The 21,226-nt window shown below is 44.5% G+C and overlaps 1 long non-coding RNA gene across 1 annotated transcript in view; it reads left to right on the forward strand.

The window, feature by feature from the left end:
* The window catches only part of LOC138284443 (uncharacterized), a 36,279-nt gene extending 15,579 nt beyond the window's left edge, over positions 1-20,700 (forward strand). The window contains exon 2 of the long non-coding RNA XR_011201395.1: positions 20,477-20,700. This is a non-coding gene — a long non-coding RNA (uncharacterized lncRNA). The remainder of the gene's footprint in view (positions 1-20,476) is intronic.
* The last annotated feature ends 526 nt before the right edge of the window (positions 20,701-21,226 follow it).

Raw genomic sequence — 21,226 nt, forward strand, 5'->3', positions numbered from 1 at the left:
ACCTCACCCTCTACGGGGAAAACAATCCAAGATGGAGTCCACGCCCATGCGCAATGGAGCCGAAAGGGGAGGAGTCCCTCGATCTCGTGACTCAAAGACTTCTTCAAAGAAAAACAACTTGTAACACTCCGAGCCCAACACTAGATGGCGGGATATGCACAGCATGTGAATCTGCAGCGTCTCATGCCACGAACAGATGTACACTGGGTGAGTGATATTTTCCATATATATATATAATAATATTTATTCATTGTAGTGGCAGTCACTAGGTTGTTATAGTTAGGACTTAGTTTCTATACAAAAGGTGTGTTTTTTTTTGTTTTTTTTTGTTTTGTTTTGTTCCTTTTTACTTGCCAAAAAGAGGGTGGGGGTCACAAAACACTTTTTCCTTATTAATTTTTTCCATAGGGATTTTGGACAGCGATAGCGCCAAAACTGCTGGACGGAATTTCTGCCAAATTTGGCAGAAACATAGGTCCTGTTCCAGAGAGCGACCTTTTTTTTTGTTTTGGTGTAATTACACTCAGTAGTATTTGAGAAATGAAGGGGAAAACAAGTGTGTTTGTGTGTTTGTGTGTTTGTGTGTATGTGTGTATGTATATATATATATATATATATATATATATATATATATATATATACACACTTCAGCCAGGAAGTGTTGGCAGCCATCTTGCTACTTGATAGCAGAGTCACAGATTTAAAAAAAAAAAAAAAAAGTCGAGGTGCAGCGTACAGACACCTTGATACCTTAGCTCTGGTGGTGGGGTCTCAGAGGGCTGTGCACAGCATGGGGGTTGGGTGGTTGATCTCAGGGTCAGGCTGCAGCAAAGACTGTGCACAGTTCAAGGTTGGGTGCTTTATAGGGGGGTTGGCCTCCAGAGGTAACAGGGACGTTGGTTAGGCTCACATTTTAAACATACAAAACTATAGAAATTCACCAGTTCTAGTTAGTTACTTCAAGTAACTATAACGTGTGCCCTAAGGTAACTGACTTGCTGGGCAGATCGGTTTCGTCGACTGTGGCCTTACAGTGCCACACCTGGCTGAGAATATCTGGCTTTTTTGGGGATGTCCAGGCAAACCTTATGGACATGCCCTTTGATGGGACTTGCTTGTTTGACGAGAAGACAGATACGACTCTAGAGCACCTTAAGGACTCAAGGGCTATGGCCAATTCCTTGGGTCTCTTGGTGACCCTCTCGTTCACTGTCTTCCTTTTGCCTCGTGGCCACAGAAGGGGTGTACCACCACGCCAGCCATGGTCCTGCGCAAGCACCTCCAGCTATGCGAGGACGTAGGCGGGGTGTCTCCAGACCTAGAGGGTCTGGAAGCCAGAAGTCGTCCACCACCCAGCCCCCGGCAGCTGCAGCCTCAAAGCCCTCCTAGTTTGGCTCTGCAGGATCATGCTTACCCTGTTGGACGGAGAATTTAACATAATCTTCATCGTTGGCAGTCCATTACATTGGATGCTTGTATACTACAGATTAATCGGAAGGGCTATGCCCTGCATTTCTAATCCTTTCTTCCGCCAATAATGCCAACATTCGAACAGCTGCCGGAGGATCGTTTGTCTGTGCCATAGAAAGGGGTCCCAATATTAGAAGTAGGCAATGGTTGTTCCTGTTACTTTCTGATACCCAAAAAGAACAAGGGCCTTTGCCCTATTCTACACCTACCGTAAATCTCTTCCTCAAGAAGGAAGTGGAAGAGGCTCACGTTGGCTCAGGTCTTGTCTGTCCTGGACTTAAGACCGGTTGTTAGCGCTGGACTTGGAGGATGCATATTTTCATATTCCCATCCTGCCTGCTCAAAGGCATTACCAGCAGTTCAAGGTATGCCACAAACACTTTCAATTCACAACGGTGGTCGCAGTTAATCAGTGCAGGTTAGGGGTTTCAGTCTTCACCCTACCTTGAAGACAGGCTTGGCTGAGGCTGTTGTCTCCCACGTCCAGACTACGACGAACCTTCTGCACTCGCTGGGGTTCACAATAAATGTGCTGAAGTCACACCCGACTCCCTCTCAGATACTCGCTTTCATAGGAGCTGTTCTGGACACAGTGCAGTTTCGGGCTTATCTTCCTGGGCAACAAGTCCAGGATATTCAGGTTATATCATTGATGTTTTGGCCTCTATCCTGGGTTTCAGTGAGGCTGACTCTGAGGCTGCTGGGCCTCATGGCTTCCTGCATCCTACTGGTAAATCATGCCAGATGGCATAAGCGGGCTCTGCAGTGGGACCTGAAGTTCCAGTGGGTGCAGCATCAGGAAAGTCTCTGAGACATGCTCCAGATCTCGGAGAGAACAGTGAAAGACCTGCAATGGTTAATTACAAACCACGATTGGTCAAAGGCCGACCCCTTTCCCTTCCCCGGAGTTTTGTCTAGTGGCAGTTTTGACTTATCTAAGGTAGCACAGAGGGTTAATATGCCTGCTGCAAAATATATGTACTATGCAGATCACAGAACAGTATTTTATGAGGATAGCTCAGTGGGATACTGCACTTACCACAAATCATTTTGTTACTGTGCGGTTCATAAATTGCAACCGTAATCTGGTACAATAAGCCAGGAACTGCCATCAAAGAGCTGAATGCAAACTGCATGTATCTGTATGTGTGTATCATGTAAAGTGCTCCAACAACGCACGCTGGTAAGGGATGCACTATAAAACAAATGAAATACATATGACAGGGGCTATGGAGAAATAAGTGGCGCTGTTAGAGGGTGATGGTGTGGGAATCATCGAGGAGTCCTAATGAAGATTGCTGTTTCCTGGTGCACTGCAAGGACATTATTTACCATTCTTTAAAAACTAATACAATTAAATACATAATGAAAAAGGTGTAGTGAAATGCACAGTTTTTGATATTTTCCCCAAAATTTTATTTGGGGGGGGGGGGGACAGGAGGTTGGAGAACCCCACCAAGCCCCATTGGTACCTGTCAGGCCTTCTCTCTATGCACCCTTTGGGGGCTTGTCTAACAAAATTTGCCAGAGCTGCTTTGGGTTCCCAGCTCAACCCTGGAGCACTGTCATTAAAGGAAGGAGGGCCGCATGTTGAGGTTTGGTGGTTCCAAAACCCCTATCGTAATGGTACAGCAAAGTGGTGATGAATTGGATGACATTTGTAAGAAGGAACAATTTTTGTTTTGTTTTAGGAAGAGTGTGAAGTTTCGAACACTAAATTATATTTAAAAAAAAAAAACAAGTACACAAAGTCACGATACCCGATAGTAAAAGGATGTACACAAGTATTTAGAAAAGATGTATGTGCAAGGGATAATTGAAACTGTCAGTTCATCTGAATGTGCGGTAGGAAATGCAGTTTCTAAAAGGGGGTGGGGCAAACTAATTTATGTGCGCATTTGCTCTCCTTCAGTAGTAACATTCTGGTGAATTGTCACCATTCACAAAATATTCAAGACATGTTAACTGTGTTGGATTGGGGGGCCGGGGGGGTGTATTTTACTACAATAAACTTAAAAATGTCATACCAAAAGGTTGCTTCGGAAAAACAATCCCAGATTCTGACATTTATTACACCATACAGAGCACAAATGCACTTGCATCTGCTGTTTGGGCTTGTTTCATCGACATGAATGAACATGTTTCAGAAGTTAATGAGTTGTTTTCTCAAAGATGTGCCTGTTTTAAAAGCTTCCCATGACGATATTTTAATTTTTGCGGAGATCGTGAAGAAAGACTCAAGATTTTTAAGTGGGCTCTTCACATCAAAAGAGCGTGTGGTATGACTGCGTCCAAGCAAAAGTGCAAGTTTCTTGTAGAATATATTGATCACAGGAATAGACCCAAAGGCATTAAACCAAAGAAGTTTCTAATGGCAATAAAGGAGGCACTTGCACCTACAGACAAGGTAGCTTAACTTGTATTTTAGGTTTATTAATGGAGACGTCTTGCTTATGGAACTGTTTAAAAACAATAAAATAAAGTTAATTTGGACAGCTTTAGAGCAGAAAGTATTTGATGAGATCATCTTAGAAAAAAGTGCTAGCCTTGAAAAAGTATTCCTGGGTACATTTATGTAATCGTTGTTGATGGCAAAGTATTGGTGCCTTTTTTTTAGCATTTGCATCTGTAGAAAAAAATACAATACGATTGAGGGTTAGGCACTTATGTATGTGGAAGATAGAGAAATTTAGAAATGACATCCTGAAAATGCCATTTATGCTTTGCGGTGATTACAAGCCTCTAGAGTTTGGATGACCGCAGTTGAAGATTCATCATGTAGTTTTGGTATAACTACAAGAGTGTAATTGAGTTTAGGAATATTCCTGGGTGAACTATTAAAAGGGCTGACTGCTTGACATATTTACCCCTAGAAATGAACAAGCCTGAGCAGGATGCATGGGTTAACTGTTTTTGTTTGCTTTAGACATTATAACTGATTGTGGTGAAAAAAATGATAAAACAAAATGGAGGAGCAATTGTGAAAAAGATGAGGATTTGATGTGTGCATACAGATACCTGATTGATGGCTGGCCGAATCTGGGATACGTGAGTGGACAATTACTCTGTTCCTGATAAGCTGCTGGTGAGTCTGGTATGTGAAGGAGGTCTGTAAAATGTGCACCTCTGACTAGTTTAAGAAGTAAATTAATGGAATTGGCTCTTTATGGACGTTTGGGTTACTCACCAACTCAGCCCAGAAGATATTACAGAAAATATGTTTTGTTGGACAGGCAGGTGGAGGCAGTGGTTGGTTTGTGCAAGGAATGAGTGGTCAAGCAAGCATTACAAACACTGATAACGCTTTGGAATCGAGATGCCTGAAGGACCATGGTTAAATGTAGCAATTGTTTTTGCAGGGCCTGTGAATGAGCTATCAAATGGAAAAAATATCGAATTGTTTTAATTGACTATTTCCTGAAGTGGATTTATTTGGTTTTGTATAGTCCATCTCAGATGTTATAATTGGTTTTTACAAACTATAACAGGCTTGTCCTGTGAATTGGTTTTGGATGAAGCTGTCCATTTGGTCTTTGAGAAAATGACACGTTTCCTGAAAGGCATAGGAATTTCTCATTACACATTAGCTTTATATTGTCAATCCAGTGGGCATGTGAAGCGAGTAAATGGCTTAATCAGAGGAAGCAAACAAACTGCATTGTCTTGTGGAGGTATACCACAGTTTCCCCATTCTGGTATTGCAGCTTTCAGGTTCACGAGGATGGTCACAAGACCAGGCCTACATGGAAACCAAAAAGGGTGAGTGATAAAGTGGATAAGTAGATTTTGACTTCAATAATGTAAGAGTTGCTAAATATCAAAGCACAAATAAGGTTCACTATGGCAAGAGGAATGGGGGTTAAATAGATCTTTGATATGGGAGCATGGGTGATTTTTAGAAAAAATGGTCATGCAAAGATTTGAGGGACTATTCTTAATGAAAAACGTTGCCTGTAATACTGTGATCTTGGAAAATGGATGTCAGTGGACTGTTGACAGAAAGACCACGCTTATATCTCAGGAGTTAGGGTGCACCCAGGGAAGGGAATTTTTCTTGCCCTACCAAGGGATGGATCGGTTGAGGAATATTAGTGAAGTTGTGAGTGATGTACAGGATGGAGCGCGTGATGGTGTTGCTTAGTAGCCTGCTCCTGTAGTCATAAAAGGTTCCCTTGTAAACGAGGATTTGCGTTGGCGGCTTGTAGTGGTTAACAGAAGTGACACGCATCTGTGTGTTCCTTAGACGTGTGTTTGTGAGGGAATTTTTTTTTTTTATTGAAGGAATCTATGTATTGCCATGTATGTGTTCACCTTGAATAAATGTCATTCAATTCAGTTGGTCGTAATTTCAATTGAATATTATTGGTGCCTTTTTTCAGCATGTCTTTCAGCGCAGCTGTTTGTTGCTGATGTTTGTTTATTTTTTTTATTTTTGTAGCAAATGTTTTTTTCTAGCTTTTGTAAGAAGGGGAGATCCATTTTACTGTAAATTTCTAGTATTTCCTACTCACTGCTATGTATTTTCTAACACTGATATTCCGTTTGCATGCTTCACCATCGTTTGACAGTTAAATCGTCAAGCTGCTCATCAGTGGGCGCTAATCACTTATAAATAAATATACATAAAAAAATACTCCTGTATGCAGCCAGCACAGCAACCCTCGTCAAGGGCCGTATAATGTAGCATGGATTTGCTCTCTGATGTGAGGAATATAGCGTGTATTCTCTGCAATCAAAACGTTTGAAATACCTGAACTTGGATTTTTTTGCTTGCCTGTGGAGACAGTGAAAGGTTACCTGATCGTCATCGCTGCTTATATTTTTGTCTCTGTGCTTGCCAAGTCACCCTCTTTAAGTTGCCTGTTTTAAGGTGTGTTTATTTTTAAAAAATAATCACTTCATGCCTTCACTGAAGTTTGGTGCGACCTCTAGCTGGTTCATACATTTCCCTTAAGAAGCTGCCAGTCCTTTTTGACTGTCCAATACATTGTTTTTGTCATGGGACAAGGTAATCCTGGGTGTCTAACTTTACTTTCTGCAGAAAGTTATATCAAAGTTTCACTTCTAGCGGGTTATTTCTGATGGCTAATTGTACCTGTAGGGTTTTCACCTGTTGAATTATCCCAGGTGCCAGACTGGATCTGGACGCTTCAAAGCTCTTACGTCACTGGTAGTGCGTGCTGACTTTGTAGCAGCCCCTGAAGTGGCATCATATGTCCTCCTCAAAGCCATATAGTGCCCACCCTTGTCCAGCGGCATCAGTCCCCCTTTTTTCCATGCCTTAGCACTGATCCATACCTTGCATTCAGATGCAAATTTTCCCACACAGAATTTCTTTAAATGCAAAGCCATGCCGTCTCCCAAAATAGCTACGTTCAAGCCATTGTGAGGGACAGATGTCCAAAACTGATTCCCCCCCCCCCCATTTCATCTGCTTTTGGTCCCTTGGCTCAGATCACGACTCCCGCTCCTGTGACTCCTGCTATAGCATGCATCCAAAGTTCATCAGTTGGGGGGAGGCCAAGGCCAGAGATGAGAACCTCGTCCAAAGTTGCTCTGACCTGGCTCCAAGTCAGTCCTTGCAGTCTTCAGACGGTAAAAGGACAAAGCACAAAAAACATAACATAACCACGACCCCAAACATAAGTTACCCCAACATCTTGCAGCTCCCACAGGAGCCTCCTCTTCAGAGCCAGAGCTAGTTGTCATGGAACCAATAGACCCCACTCAGAGTTACCCTGCTGCACGGAGTACACTGGACCTGGATTCGGCCTGGGAACCACTTTGACGTCCACTGGATACCTTGATGTCTTGGCCCTCTCTCCCAGAATTGCTTTCCCTAAGTTCCAAGCTCCAGGTTCTGACCTGGTGGCATTCCTGTCAACGCTGAAGAAGGCAGTTGAGGTCCTATAATTTCAGCTTCCAAGCAACATGTCTTCTCGCCTGCCACATCATGCTCCCCGGTTTATAGCTCAGATGGTTGCCCCTCACTTTCCAGAGAATATGAGGGCACACCTCTTCAAGGTAGTCCAGGATGGCCAGAATGCATCATACCACATAATCAAGTCTACACTGGACACTGCTAGCACTGGGTAGGAGTACATCCATCTCCATCCGCAGGCAACGCATATCTTCCTTCTCCGCTGATGTTCATTCCAAACTTCTGCACCTCCTGTTTGACAAGGATATGCCTATTCAGAAATAAGGTGGATTTAGCATTGGAGAGGTTCAAGGCCAGGAAAGCTGCAGCCCTCTTCTTGGGACTTCCACTGCCATCTCCTAATGCCAGTTTTGGCGTTTTCCGTAGCTTCTCGAAGGGATTTTCCTTCTGCCATCTTCAACTTACTAGCCCCAATTCCAGCAGCAAAATCTGCTGGGTATAAGTAGCAGTGGGGCAGGAGCCAGCGAAAGCCTACATGTTCACCCAGCAAGCCTCCTCCCCACCCCCTCCACCCCTGCACCTACAGGAAAGCAGACCTAGTTTGCTCCACTAAACCCACTCTGAGCCTTCTTGGTGAGAGGGTAGAGAGGGTTTCACTTCTTTCTCTGGGCATGGAAGGCAATTAGTTTGGACCAGTAGGTCCTCCCAATCGTAGAAAGAGGCTACACCCTTTCTCCTGGTGCAACCCCTATTCCACCACCCCTCTGCCATCTTATCAAAAAAACCTTGCAATCCTTTTATGGAAAGGAGCTGTGGAGCTAGGGCTGGAGCAGGAATGAGGTCAAGGATGTTACTTCCTTGTCCCCAAAAGGAAGGGTGTCTGAGTCTAATCCTGGACCTCAGAGAATTGAATGTTTTCCTCATAAAGGAGATGTTCAGAATGCTGACCTTAGCTTGTTTGTTGCTGGCTTTGGAAGTCTGAGACTAGATGATGTTACTCGACCTGCAGGATGTGTATTTCCACATTACTAACTTGCAGTCGGAGGTATTTCCATTTTGTAGTGGGCTCTATGCACTACCAGTTTGCAGTGCTGCAGTTTGGGTTGATCTCAGCACCTCGTGTTTTCAGAAAGGTGATGGCAGTGGACACGGCCCATCTCCGAAGGTTGTTCATTCCAAGTTTTCCATACTTGCACGACTGGCTAATCAAAGTTGGGTTGCCGGAGGTAGTGTCTTGCATCTGCACTCAACAGTAACCCTACTGTTGGGCCTGGGTTTATCGATCATCGAGCCCAGATCCCACCTGAGGCCCTCCTAACGATTCTAGTTTATAGCGTTGGTACTGGACACCACTCGTCTCTGCGTCTTTTCCCAAACTCTAAGGATTGCTGACACCCAGGAAATGGTTCCTCCTTTTCAACATTGCACACAAGTTCTAATTTTGACAGTCCTTGTTCTGTTTGTTTTCTGCATTCTTTTAATTAAGCATGCACACCGGCCCGAGGGCCTTATTGTGGTCCCTGTGAAGGCAGTGGGTACAGTAAAGGGGGACCTGTTGAACTCCATTGTAAAGCCCCCATTCCCCCCGTGCTGCAGCAGAGGTGGTTTGGTGCAGGAACAAGGTGAACCTGAGTTGTGGTATGGCTTTCGCCCTCCCCATCCCCAGCAGTCACTGCAGTAGTGATGGATGCTTTTGCCTCAGGGAGGGCCGCTCCTCATGAGGATCTGGATCACAGGCTTCTGATCCACGGAGGAGCAAGTTATTCGTATTAATCTGTGGGAATTGCAAGCAATTTAGCTGGCGCTCTAGGCCTTCCTCCCCCCTCTAACCAAGTTAGGTCTGTCCAGATCTTGACAAACATGACAGTGATGTGGTACATCAACAAGCAAGAGTAGGTAGGGTCTCACCACCTTTGGCTGGAAGTGTTGAGACTGGGCTCTTGTGCACACCATCAAGAAATATGGCTCACTGCCATTCACCTAGCTGGTTCCTGAATGTCAAAGCAGACAGTTTGAACTGGCGTTATCTTGCTGACCAGGAGTGATGTCTTACCAGAGGTTGTCCAGAACATCATTACCCACTGGGGCACTCAGGTGGACTTGTTCGCCCCCTCAGAATATTCTCCATGCCAGCAGGTTTGTGCCCAACATTATACTTTGAGGGGAACCCTACCCCCAATATTCGACTCCTGTAGCATTGAGAGAGATTCACCAAGAACAGGCCTAAATAATTCTCATAGTCCAAGATTGGCTGCCATTCACACTTGACCTTCTGAGCCGAGGGCAGGATCCTGTACCCCATTCTCTAAAGCTTCCATCTTGATGCATGGAGATTGAGCTGAGGACATCTGAACTCTTACCAACTATCATTGAAGGTGATTGTCATCTTGTCAGCTCATCGTGCCTCCACTAAATCGGCTCACTCTGGGAAATAGGGTAACTTGGTTGCTTGGTGCACGGAGCACAATATAGATAGTTTAGAGGCAAAGTTGTCTCGGGTTTTGCAGTTTTAAAGTTTCCCTTGCACAGAAGGGATGTGTGGTTGCCACTGACAAGGGGTTTTTGTCAGCATCGTCTGAGTGCCTTTTGTCTCCAAGACCAACCTTCCCTGTTTAAATCTCCTATTGTAACATGTTTTTTGAAATGGTTGGCTAACCTGTCTCCAATAACTCCTTTTGTTGTACCCTAGTGGGACCTTAACCTTGTATTAACTTTATTTATGGAGGCTCTGTTTGAGCCCTTCCATAGTTCTCAGTTACAAATGTTAACTTTAAAAACAGTGCATTTGGTTGTAATCATTTCTGCCAGTGAATTACAGGCCCACGTTTCACCTATGTTTTACTCCCCTTCCATAGGTTGTATATTGGGCTGGTGGTCCGTTACTACCGGGACCACACCAGTGACGTACAACTGGATGACCAGCTCTTCAGTGTGTACTCTGGTGCCAAGAAAGACAAAGCTGTGCAGATGCAAACTCTCAAGGTGGTTCATCTTCGGCATCAAGCCATACTATGTTGTGGCCAAAACGTCACCTCCTGAAGGGATAAATTGGTCACATCAGCCCTTGCCAATAGAGTGCCTATTGCAGAGACCTGCAAAGCCGTTATATGGTCATCCCTACACAGTTCGTCCAAACCACCACCTTCCCCCTGCCCCCTCCCCCCTAGGGAGGGCACTTCTTTGAATCTATTTTACAGGTGAGAAGGTAGCAGTATCTATCAGAAGTATTTACCTTCGGATAACTGTTTCTGGTGGATCCCAAACTATTTTGGTTCTGCACTACTCTGGAAATAAAATGGATGGAAACTGATGATTTTGCAGCGGGGAGGTCATCTGCTGCCACTTCTTGAATTGCCACAAGGTAAGCACACCCACCCCTCCCCGTTCTTTACTGGTGACTCCAGAACTTTGAAGTTCTGGATCTAGTATGACATCGGGGATAATTATACAGGTGAGGAATCTGCAGGTAGATAGAGTATCCACCAAAAAGATTGTTACTTTTTGTTCCCTGCCAGCTTTTTTTCAATCTTGATAATTGAAGGGCCTTAGGCAACTATATTAAGAGAATTTAATATTTCCATGTGGATGACCGTTCTTTCTTGTTGGTCACACTGGTGACAAAGCACTGGGTCAGCAAACCGTTTTCCCAGGGAATTCTCTCTGCATTATGCATTATCAGTTGGCAAGTAAAGGATTTCCTGAATGTCTAGGTTCTCACTCTGTTCAAATAAAAGCAACCGCATATGCGATGCTTGGCCAACATATTTATTTTGTCAACTATGACCAGTACAGATGAATGTTTTAGTCCGGTAAGGGTCTTTTTCTGAGTTTGCTATAGCACAGTGGCATCGTCAACACTGTTTCCAGTAAAACTTTGGAACTAGTTCAAGTGAAGAAAAAAATGTAAGTGTGAATTTCCAACAGAAAAACAAAAATACGTTCTTCGTAGGGTTATATTTGAGTATGGCAGCTCCCCCAGATTCAGTATTGCTCTTCCTCTAGTTTTATGCCAATGTTATTTCTGAGCCCCACCAATTGCAATGCTGCCTCTGCGGAGTGCAGAAAAATCGGGTGGCATTAAATTCACTGACGCAGTAGATAATGGTGCTTAACCTTTGCTCAAGGCTTTATGTAGAAAGTAAAGCAGAGAAACCTGGTGCCTGTGAAGAAATATCACTAGAAAATGTTACAGATCCACGTCCATAAAAGTAACTTGCTCTTCCAAAGCTGTGTTGTATACTATCCAGTTACTCTTCCGTATGGACAAATTTTGTGTATGCACATGCCCGGCTGCATGTCCCGAAGTCTCTAGACTAGTTTACAAAATGGGTAAAGTGTGTGTATAAAGTACAATAATGCACCTTCTGTTGCATTGAAGGGATACTTTGCTGACCAATAAAGCATGATCCATTGGATGCACGTTTGCTTGGGAAGGTCTGGCATGGAAGGTTTAGTTGAATCTGCTACCTGCTATGGGGAAAGTAGGGGGGACTTTTATTGACCAATACTTTTAAGCTAACTGAAAAATGAATATCTTTTAAACAGTACGCCTTTTGAATACTACAGATTGCTTAACCTTCTATAACATTGCTCTGTATTTAGTGGCATAGCCCTTAAGTGATTTACATCCTTCCTCTCTGTGCTCACAGATTATAAAAATTTATAACTTCTTCTCCAATCCAGCTCCTATCATTTGTGGTGTGCCTCAGAATGTACAATTTCCATAGCTATTGTGAAGGAAAGTTTCAGTTCTATTAAGGACATGGAGGCGAGGATTATGCTCAACTTTGTTTCCTTTATTCAAACAGCAGCCTTCAAAGTAACAAACACCCTTTCCCACAAGTCCTTTGGAAAGAACTACAAACCTCAGGAGCCAATTGTGTCCCCAACAGTGTCCATTTAACATGGTCTGTGTGACCAAACTTCCTCTTTCTTTACGTGTCCGAGTACCTCCCAGAATATTATTCTGTCTTGTTGGAATCAATACCTAAAATAGACAAGAGGGGAAGGGGATCACCCAATTTTCCCATTACAGGACTCACTACCAAAAGCCAACAATTAAGACTCCAAGATAGATTGCACATTATGTCATGCAAATCACCATTGACATTTAAGCGTGAATCGTCCATTATAACAAGAACGATAGCTTGTGAGAAAAAAGCATGGTTACTCCTTACAACTTCCCTGAACAAATCGTTGTGCCAGCGTGGGAGGTACGGGCAACATCTTTGGGTGGGAAATAATTCTCACCTCCGTATCCTTACTAGAATTGAAAGTTTCCTTCACATTAGCTAGGAAATTTTACATTCTATGTCATGTCCGCACTGGAGGCGAGGATTATGCTAGTTTAAAGCTTATTGACAACCAGCGATGCCATGTCTGCTACTGGTTTGAAACCAAACCTCTTAAACATGAAGTCTGAAACCAAACCTCTTAAACATGAAGTCTGACAACCAATCAGCCACATTAATGTCTTCAAGCCTGACTCCCAGGGCAAAGGCTTTTGAGGCCATCGCTCCTCTGACATAGTGGGCCCCAAACAAGGACACATTGATTCCAGCTTTGTGCATTATCCACCTGACTCTTCGGGCTATGGTGGGGGAAGATGTTGCCTTGAAAGATTTCCTTAAGGAGATCAGAAGTTGCTGCTCCCTGGGGGGGACAGTTCTTCTGTCATATTCTCATACTCCCTAAGGCAACAGACCACGCACAACTTTGGAACCTTGTCAAAAGCTGGATAAGAAATTGACCTAGAATCTGTCTTAGTCCTCTGGGAAATAAAAAAAAGTTCTCCCCTTGGGGAGAAAACTCTATTGGACACATCCAGGGCCCTAACATCAGAGACCTTCTGGCAAGGAATTAGACATAACAGCATTGCCAACTTCACTGATAATTCTTTGCGCTACCAATATTCATTTCTTTGCCAAAATAAGAAAATAATCAACACAAGGTTGACATCCCATAACTTTGAGTATTGAGGCTCCGGGGGCAAAAAGACAGATTTCCACGCGCCCCTCCCCCTGGAGTTTACAGATCAATGGGTGTTCTTCCACAGGAGATCCCTGAATTGGAAAATGACCTGCCAAAATCGAAAATCTATAGGAGTTGACCGTACAGTGAGCCATGCCTTGTGCAGCCATAGACGCTAAAACATTTAAGATGGAAACAACTTCACACCCATGGGATCCTTTGTGTTGAACACACCAACTTACCCATGATCATTGCTAAACCGTATCGCCTAGACGTTCCTTCTGCCCACTCTGAGGCCAAAAGGCGTTCAGCTTCCTGTGATCATCCGGCGACTCCATCTCTCCCTGTAACCCTCCAAGCCACTGGAGGCAGACGGCCCTGAAGGACCATGGGGTATCTGATCCTGTGGATCCCAAAGAATGTCTGGATCATAGGGAAGAAGGATTGGAGAATCCCAAGAAAGTTTCAGAAGTACTGGAAACCAAACTTGAGACCTAAAGAGTGGAGAGATTACCACCACCTGTGCCTTCTTTCTTGGTAAGGGTGTTGTCAGCCGCATGATCATCAAACGACGGGCACCCATACCCCTTCGATCAGTCCTGAAGGAATGCCTCTGTTGCCGCTGCCTGTGGATCAGGCTTCCAGCTGAAGCAACGAGGAAGTTGGTGATCCAGGCGAGAAGCAAACGGGTACACTGAGAAAGGTCCCCAGCGAGCGTTCAGCAATCTGAATATGCAGGGATCCATTTGCCACAAACTTGTCAGGCTACTCCCTGGAGCTCCAGTCTGCTATCTGGTTGGAGGACCCCGGAAGATAGTTCACCATGACTGAGATATTGTTAGCCAGACAATACTCCCAAACCTCCTTGGCCAGATCTGCTAAGAGTTTAGATCTGGGACCTCCCAAATGATTTGTGTATCGCACTGCTGATCAATTGTCCATCTTCAGTAGGACACAAGTGTTCACCTTGTCTTTGGTCCAACAGACCACGAAGGAGCCCGCCATCAACTCAAGCAATTTATGTGAAGGGACTGTTCGCGAGTGGACCATTTTCCACCTGTGACTCACTCTCCGCAGCAAGCACCCCAACCGGAGCAGTGGGCATCAGACTCTATAACCAAGTCCTGGTCAGAACTGAAGATGGCCTGCTGGTTCCAAGCCTCCAGGTGTGCTAGCCTCCAATTCATCTCCGCTTTGAAGTGCGTAAGAGGAACGTGTTCCGAGTACTGAAGGCCCCTCCGAAGTTGGAAGGCCTTGAGTCTCTGGAGGGCCCTATAGTGCAGTGGGCCCAGAAAGACTGCCTGAATGGAAGAGCCGAGGACCCCTACTATCCTGGCAACCTGCCTCAACGAGATTGAAGACTCAAAACCATCTTCCGCAATTCTCTGCATATCTTGGCTATCTGCGGAGGTGGTAGGATGTGTCTCCTGTCCACCTAAACCATGAGGAACCCCAGGAAGACAAGTTGCTTGGACAGGATCAGGCTGGACTTTGTGTTGATGAGGAAAACCAGGCTCTCCAGAAGAGAAATTGCATATTGAAGATGGCCTCAGCCTGACAAGGCCTGGTCCATGAAAAGAAAGTTGTCCAAATATATGATCAGATGACGACTGCAAGCCCGAAGATGCTTCACTACCAGTTTCTTAACCTTGGTGAAGCATCAAGGAAAGTCCGAAAGGCAGGACCTTGAACTCGTAAACTGAACCTTTCCATTGAAACTGCAGGAAACCGAGGCGAGGTGGGAAAATGGGAATTGTCGAATAAGCGTCCTGCAGGTCGAGGCAAGCCATCCAGTTGTCAGGGCAGAGTAAATCCCGAAGGAGATAAATTCCCTCCACCTTGAAATGATGGTAAACCTACCAACCATTGAATTCTCTCAGGTTGATAACCGGACGTTGCTCGCCATGTCGCTTGTCGACCATGAACCGATTGCTGAGAAATCCCCGAGGATGTAAAGATGAAGGGGCTATGGCCTCTTTGGCTGTGTTAAAGAGTTGTAGAATTTTTGATGGCGCATGGATGGAGAACCCTCTAGATAGTCAACTGGGCATTGCCAACTGAGGTGAAAGTCGCCACGAACTTGGACAACTCTTTGAAGAAGGACTTGCCAAATAGCTATCCTTGCATCACAGCTCCTGCTTCCATGTGAGCAAGATCCCCAAGCTTGGGGTCAACTGATCAGTAACTATCGCCACATCTCCACCAAGAGTGCAATTCGCATTGCCCAAGAAAATAACTGCTTGCTGGGTCCACCTCAAAACTCATGAGAGCGGGGTACCAGAAGCCTTGGCCTGTTCTGCCAAGTCTAGAATCTTTGTGGTGGGCCCTGAAATATCCAAGAGTTTGTCCTGGCAGAACCTCCAAGACCTATCGATGCTCTTCTTGGACTCCTGTAGAAAAGTGGCCATCCTAGGGTCCATCTCTGAAGTTGAGGGGACTTTCCCTGGTAAGGACGGGTGGGGGCACTCCGCTCTTAGTTTGGCCCGGCCGTCCTTGTCCAGGGGCTTTCTGAGGCATTGGGCAACGTAGGCGCTTCACCCTGTCAGAGGGGTTCCTCTGGGTCTAACATGCCAGAGGCTTTGTGGGGATCTTAGGGCACCCAGGAGACAGGTGCTGTGGCCTAAGGGGCTCCTCATTGGGCAAGTCACTGGTCGAGTCATCGGCGTCTGTCAAGGGCAGCACGGGAAGACTTCCCACATTCTGGCTGAGGTTCCAGTTATTGCGTCAGACTCTTTGGTTAAAGTATTTAGTCTAATTAAATTTTGTTTTATTAGTTTATGGTTACTTATAATTTTTTTTATTTTTTTTTAGGTATGGTACTAGGCAAGGGGGCTGTTGCCTCACTTACCCGTGCTAAGCACACAGTTTAAGGCCTGGCAGCAGCCAGGGATAAGAGGGTGACGAGGCACCAATGTGGGAGGCTGATCTCAGCCAATTAGTGGGGAAGGGGCTAATCCCCTGGGGCCAAACCTCCCTCATGTTCATCTGGGATAGACCGAATGCGTGGCTGGAACCGGCCTCGCAGTGGCCTGATCAGTTATGCACTGTGGGCGCTTGCAAGAACTCTGACTACTGGCAGGAAATATAGACCCTCCCAGCATTGGCCACTGAAAGTAATGCAATACTGACCCCTTTTGTGGGGCGTGAAGGCCTTCTAGGTAGGGAGTTGAAACGCAAGGGAAGAGCACCTCAGTGCAGATGAGGTGCTCGTCCCATGCAACAGTAGGAGACTGTGCGGAAAAGCACATGTCATCACAGGCGCTGCCCTCTACGGGCTGACAGGGTTCACTGCACCCCGCTGAGCTCACCGAGGACGTTAGGACCGTGCGGCGAAGGGACTGTGTATCCTGAATGCTCCCCCGTGCGGCCACGCAACAAAACAAGCAGAAACAGAATAAAAATGCAGCTGAAAGAAATAATGTTGTGTTCAACAGAAAACAGTATGTATCTTCCCTGTAAGCAGGAAAGAAAGAGGAAGTTTGGTCACGCAGACATTATATGGACACTTTTGGGGACACTTGATTGGCTCCTGAGGTTTGTAGTTCTTTCCCAGGGACTTGTGGGAAAGGGAGCTTGTTACTTTGAAGGCTGCTGTTTGAATAAAAGACAAAGTTGAGCATAATCCTGACATAGAATAAATGTTATCTCCTCCACCCTCCAATCTATACATTGAGCCACCAGCTGAAATACTGCAAAGATTCACCTGTCTCCATTCACCAATATGCTGACAATACTCAAATCTGAAGATATCCACCATAAATGATATTCTCACCTTGACCGCAATCCTGCTCAGCATTCGATCTTGGATGGAAAAAAAACCTCACCCTCAATCCTCAAAAGACTGAGTTCATCCAAGGCTTAATCAAATTAAAAAAAATTCTTCCAACCCTGATCTTTTACACCGCCTTAGTCCACCCGCACTTTAGGAATAACGGTTTGCTGACTGGGAATAACACTTGACAAAAGCGTGAACTTACAACTAGACAGGTTAAAGAACCATTGCACCTAACATCAACCAGCCATGCTTTGATATAACTGAGATTAGCTCAATTCTCCAGCCCAGGGAGGGGTTCAGATTTAGGTCCAGGTTCTGTTGGTGGGGCAGCCAGGAGTGCTTGTTGAGGGATTCATGGTGCTCCCCAAAGACTTTACAGGGAGCATCTACCCCTGGGCCATGCACGGATAGAGAGATGGTTACTAACCTTTTTATATGGGGAGTTCGCAAACAGACTCCTGCCCTAGAGCTACGTAGGTGTCTCGGATACAGCGCTGTTTCTCTCTGTTCTTGGCCAAGAGAGCAGTAGCCTGGAATGGAATTCTACCTACGATTTATTCTAGGATTGAAGGTGTGAATTCAAAGAGCCTCTCTCCTATGTGTTGTCAAGAGTTTGGGATATTGGTGTATTACACAGGAGGTGAACAATAGATTCATCAGAAACCAAACTTGAGTGTACCAAGCCAATGTTCTAGGCTATAGGCCTGACTTGTTTATTATGAAAAGTTATGATCGCCAATGGCAATAGGCCTGACATTTATTTTGAAAAGCTTATTTTAAAGTCTGTGTATTTAGGGTGGATTGTTTTCACTCTGTATGAATGCATGGTAAGGGATAGTGTGTTTCTTTGAATCCCAGATTACTATAATAGGCAAGGGTTTTTGTGTTGATCACTCCCTCTATTAAGAATAGTGGGTAGGAGACTTTCATTGTGATGATCCTTGTTATGCAATATTAGTAGGGATTTTATATTGTTTTTACAATCTTAATTTCACACATTTGTTATGTATGTGATGGTTGTCTTGAAATTTTATGATCCATACAGGAGGTCTGGGCTGGTTATAGTGACAAGCCGCTTCAAAGGCTGTAGGCTTACCGGTTCATTGCAAGTATGGACTGATCTGTTTAGTATTAACCAAATAATGACTCTGGCAGTAGACCTGACTACTGTATTTTGAAAAACGTTTGGTATGGCTAATTGGCCTTTAAAGGTGGATTGTTACTGCATGACATTACATTTTATTACATGAAGTTTCACAGATTACCATTGCAATGATTTCAGTATTGATTACTCCTTTCACAAACTCAGTTTTGCTAGAATCCCTTTGGGAAGCCTAGTTCTTTTCTTGAATCTTTTTATACAAAATAATTAGAAATGTGGTTATATAGAAACGCAAGCATATGCTTTGGGTTGGCTACTATCTGCCACTCATTTACCCTCTGCTTCCATCTTTTAATGCATGAGGCTTTGGGTCATTCCACATAAGCCTCTTTTTTTTCTTGTTGAGTGCTGGCATTTGTATGATCACATGTGCACAACCACCTAAAAATGTCCTTGAGGGTGATGGGCCAATCAATTTTAGTGTGTGTGTGTACCTTTTCTTTTTTTTTTTCTTTAAATAGATTCTCCCCTCCCCCCCCTTTCTTTTTTTTCTTTAGGGTATACTATAGCTAACATGCTGCTCAATTCATCTGCGACCAGTGCCTCCAAACTAGGTGGTCGTAATGGAATGGTATTGCCCATAGTTTATTTTACCATTCCAAGATGGTCAGCACTTTGTTTATAAAAGCGGCAGCCTTGCTGGAACTTTAAAACGGTGATGTAGTACTTGCACTACCATTCCAACATGGCCATCCACTTCTGAGTTTAGTAATATTTATTGTAAGATCTACCTGCCATGTTTTGGTGGCAGCATGTTTTCTTCTACTTTTCATCTATTAATTCATCTTGCATATGTTGCTGAGATTTAATGTATGTTTTTTGTGGTTGTGTAAGTAGGTGAATACAAAAATGAGCTGGTGGATGTGTAAACTCGAGTGACAATGCATTTGAGATGGCTTGAGGTACTAAACCCATAAATAACTGAAGATACACTTAAAAAGCCAGATATATTGGCATGCCCTTGGCACAGCCACTGATTTATACACCTTTAGTCAAACCCACATGCTCAGTTCAATCCATATGGTAGCACTTTGTTCAAGAGATTAACATTCCTCTGAACCCAAAGTTGACACCAAACTCTTGCACCAGCTGTGTGCCACAGAGATTACAGTATTTGTTTTGGTCTGACAGAACAAATGTACAGCCAGAACTGGGATGCTGTAAAAAAGTGGTCAGTACATTTTGCCACAGCAGAGCAAGTGTTGAAAGTTGTCCAAATTGGTTTCATTAAAGCATGTCCACAGAGTAAATGTTATGTCTGGATAAGAACTCCCTTTCTTTCCTGTGGCTACTCATTCTTGTAGTCCCCAGGGCCATCAGGAATGTAAGAGTGATTAAACTGAACATGTCAACAGAATTGAGCTGCAGCTTATTGAATCTTTCCTCAAGAGAATTATACGATGAAGGCACTTCTGTGATTTTCCTGTATTAGGCCACACAGACACATTGATGTGAACCATGTATTTTGAATTTAGCGCCTCTGTCACAACCAGAAAAGTAACTATTACACTAGATCACCCTGGGGTATTTCAGTGATGCCCAACTGGAGTGAATCTGAGGCCACACTACCAAAGGTAGTGAAAGAGAAGTCCTAAAAACACCTTTAGAACGAAAGGCACCATGGGTAGAAATGTGGATGTGTGGTGAGACTTGGGTACTCTTAAGCTGTCGCTGTTGGGGTCAGCCACAGAGGATCCAAGTAGCATTGGAACCACAGTCCTTAAAATCTGAACTAATGAAGCATAACAAGGAGGTATGGGAGTTCTGTGGGCATTCAAAAAATCTTGAAACAACTAAAAAACGGACAGTTTACATTTTGAGGGTTGCAGGCAACCATTATCTGTCTAGGTGGAGAAAGGGAAACTGAAAGACAAAGGGTTTAGGTAAGAGACACTGAGGTGCGTGAGCTCGGGCCCTATCTGTTCTCCTATGTGTATGTTCTGCCGGGGCTACATAGGCACTTTTGCCAGCCACAAGTTTAGGTGGGGGGGGGGGGGGGGTCAAATTCCGATGTATAATTCCATATTTGGGTGCCCTAGCCATATCCTAGTCTACAACAGGCACCATTGATGAGTACTTAAGAGACACCAGTGTGCCAAACTCTACTTAGGGTTATGTAGTTGAAGGTGAAAAGCTGGAATCTGACTGTGGTGGTGGGAGGTGGAGTGGGGTACAAGTTATCTGCTGTAACTGATCTGTTTGTTCTCCTTTTTTTCAGCAACAAGCTGTGGCTCTCGGTACCATGTTCGTCATATTCTTAATTCCCTCCGGCTGGATCTTGGCTCACTTGGAGGATTACAAGCACCGCCCAGAGAATTGAAGCAAGGATCCAGAAGCCAGGAATATCACAAAGCCATTGTGTCTACATTGAGCACTGGACAACAAATGCAGTGTGTGGTCCCTTCTGTATATTTATAATTAAAATTTCTAATACTATTGCAATGTCTGTGTTCGATCATTGAGTCCCAGCCAAGCACGCGTCCAAATGACCGTATTATCCCTCCAAAAGTGACATTGGTATGATGAGCGCCTGTGTACATGAACCACTGTCAATTTTTTTTTTTATATATATATATATTCAATGGCATATGTAGCTGCAGATACACATGCTTTGCACATCCCGCCGTCTAGTGTTGGGCTCGCAGTGTTACAAGTTGTTTTTCTTCGAAGAAGTCTTTTCGAGTCACGAGATCGAGGGACTCCTCCCCTTTCGGCTCCATTGCGCATGGGCGTCGACTTCATCTTTGTTTTTTTTTGTTTTTTCCGCCATCGGGTTCGGACGTGTTCCTTTTCGCTCCGTGTTTCGGTTCGGAAAGATAGTTAGAATCTCGGAAAATTCGACGGTATTGTTTGCGTTCGGTATTGGGTTAGTTACAACAGATCGACACAGACTTTTGAAGAGCTCCGGTGGCCCTTCGGGGTTTTTTCGATTCCCCGTCGGGGCCTGGTCGGCCCGACCACGTGTCTC

Source organism: Pleurodeles waltl, chromosome 3_1, assembly GCF_031143425.1.
Source record: "Pleurodeles waltl isolate 20211129_DDA chromosome 3_1, aPleWal1.hap1.20221129, whole genome shotgun sequence".
In the NCBI taxonomy this organism is placed as follows: domain Eukaryota; kingdom Metazoa; phylum Chordata; class Amphibia; order Caudata; family Salamandridae; genus Pleurodeles; species Pleurodeles waltl.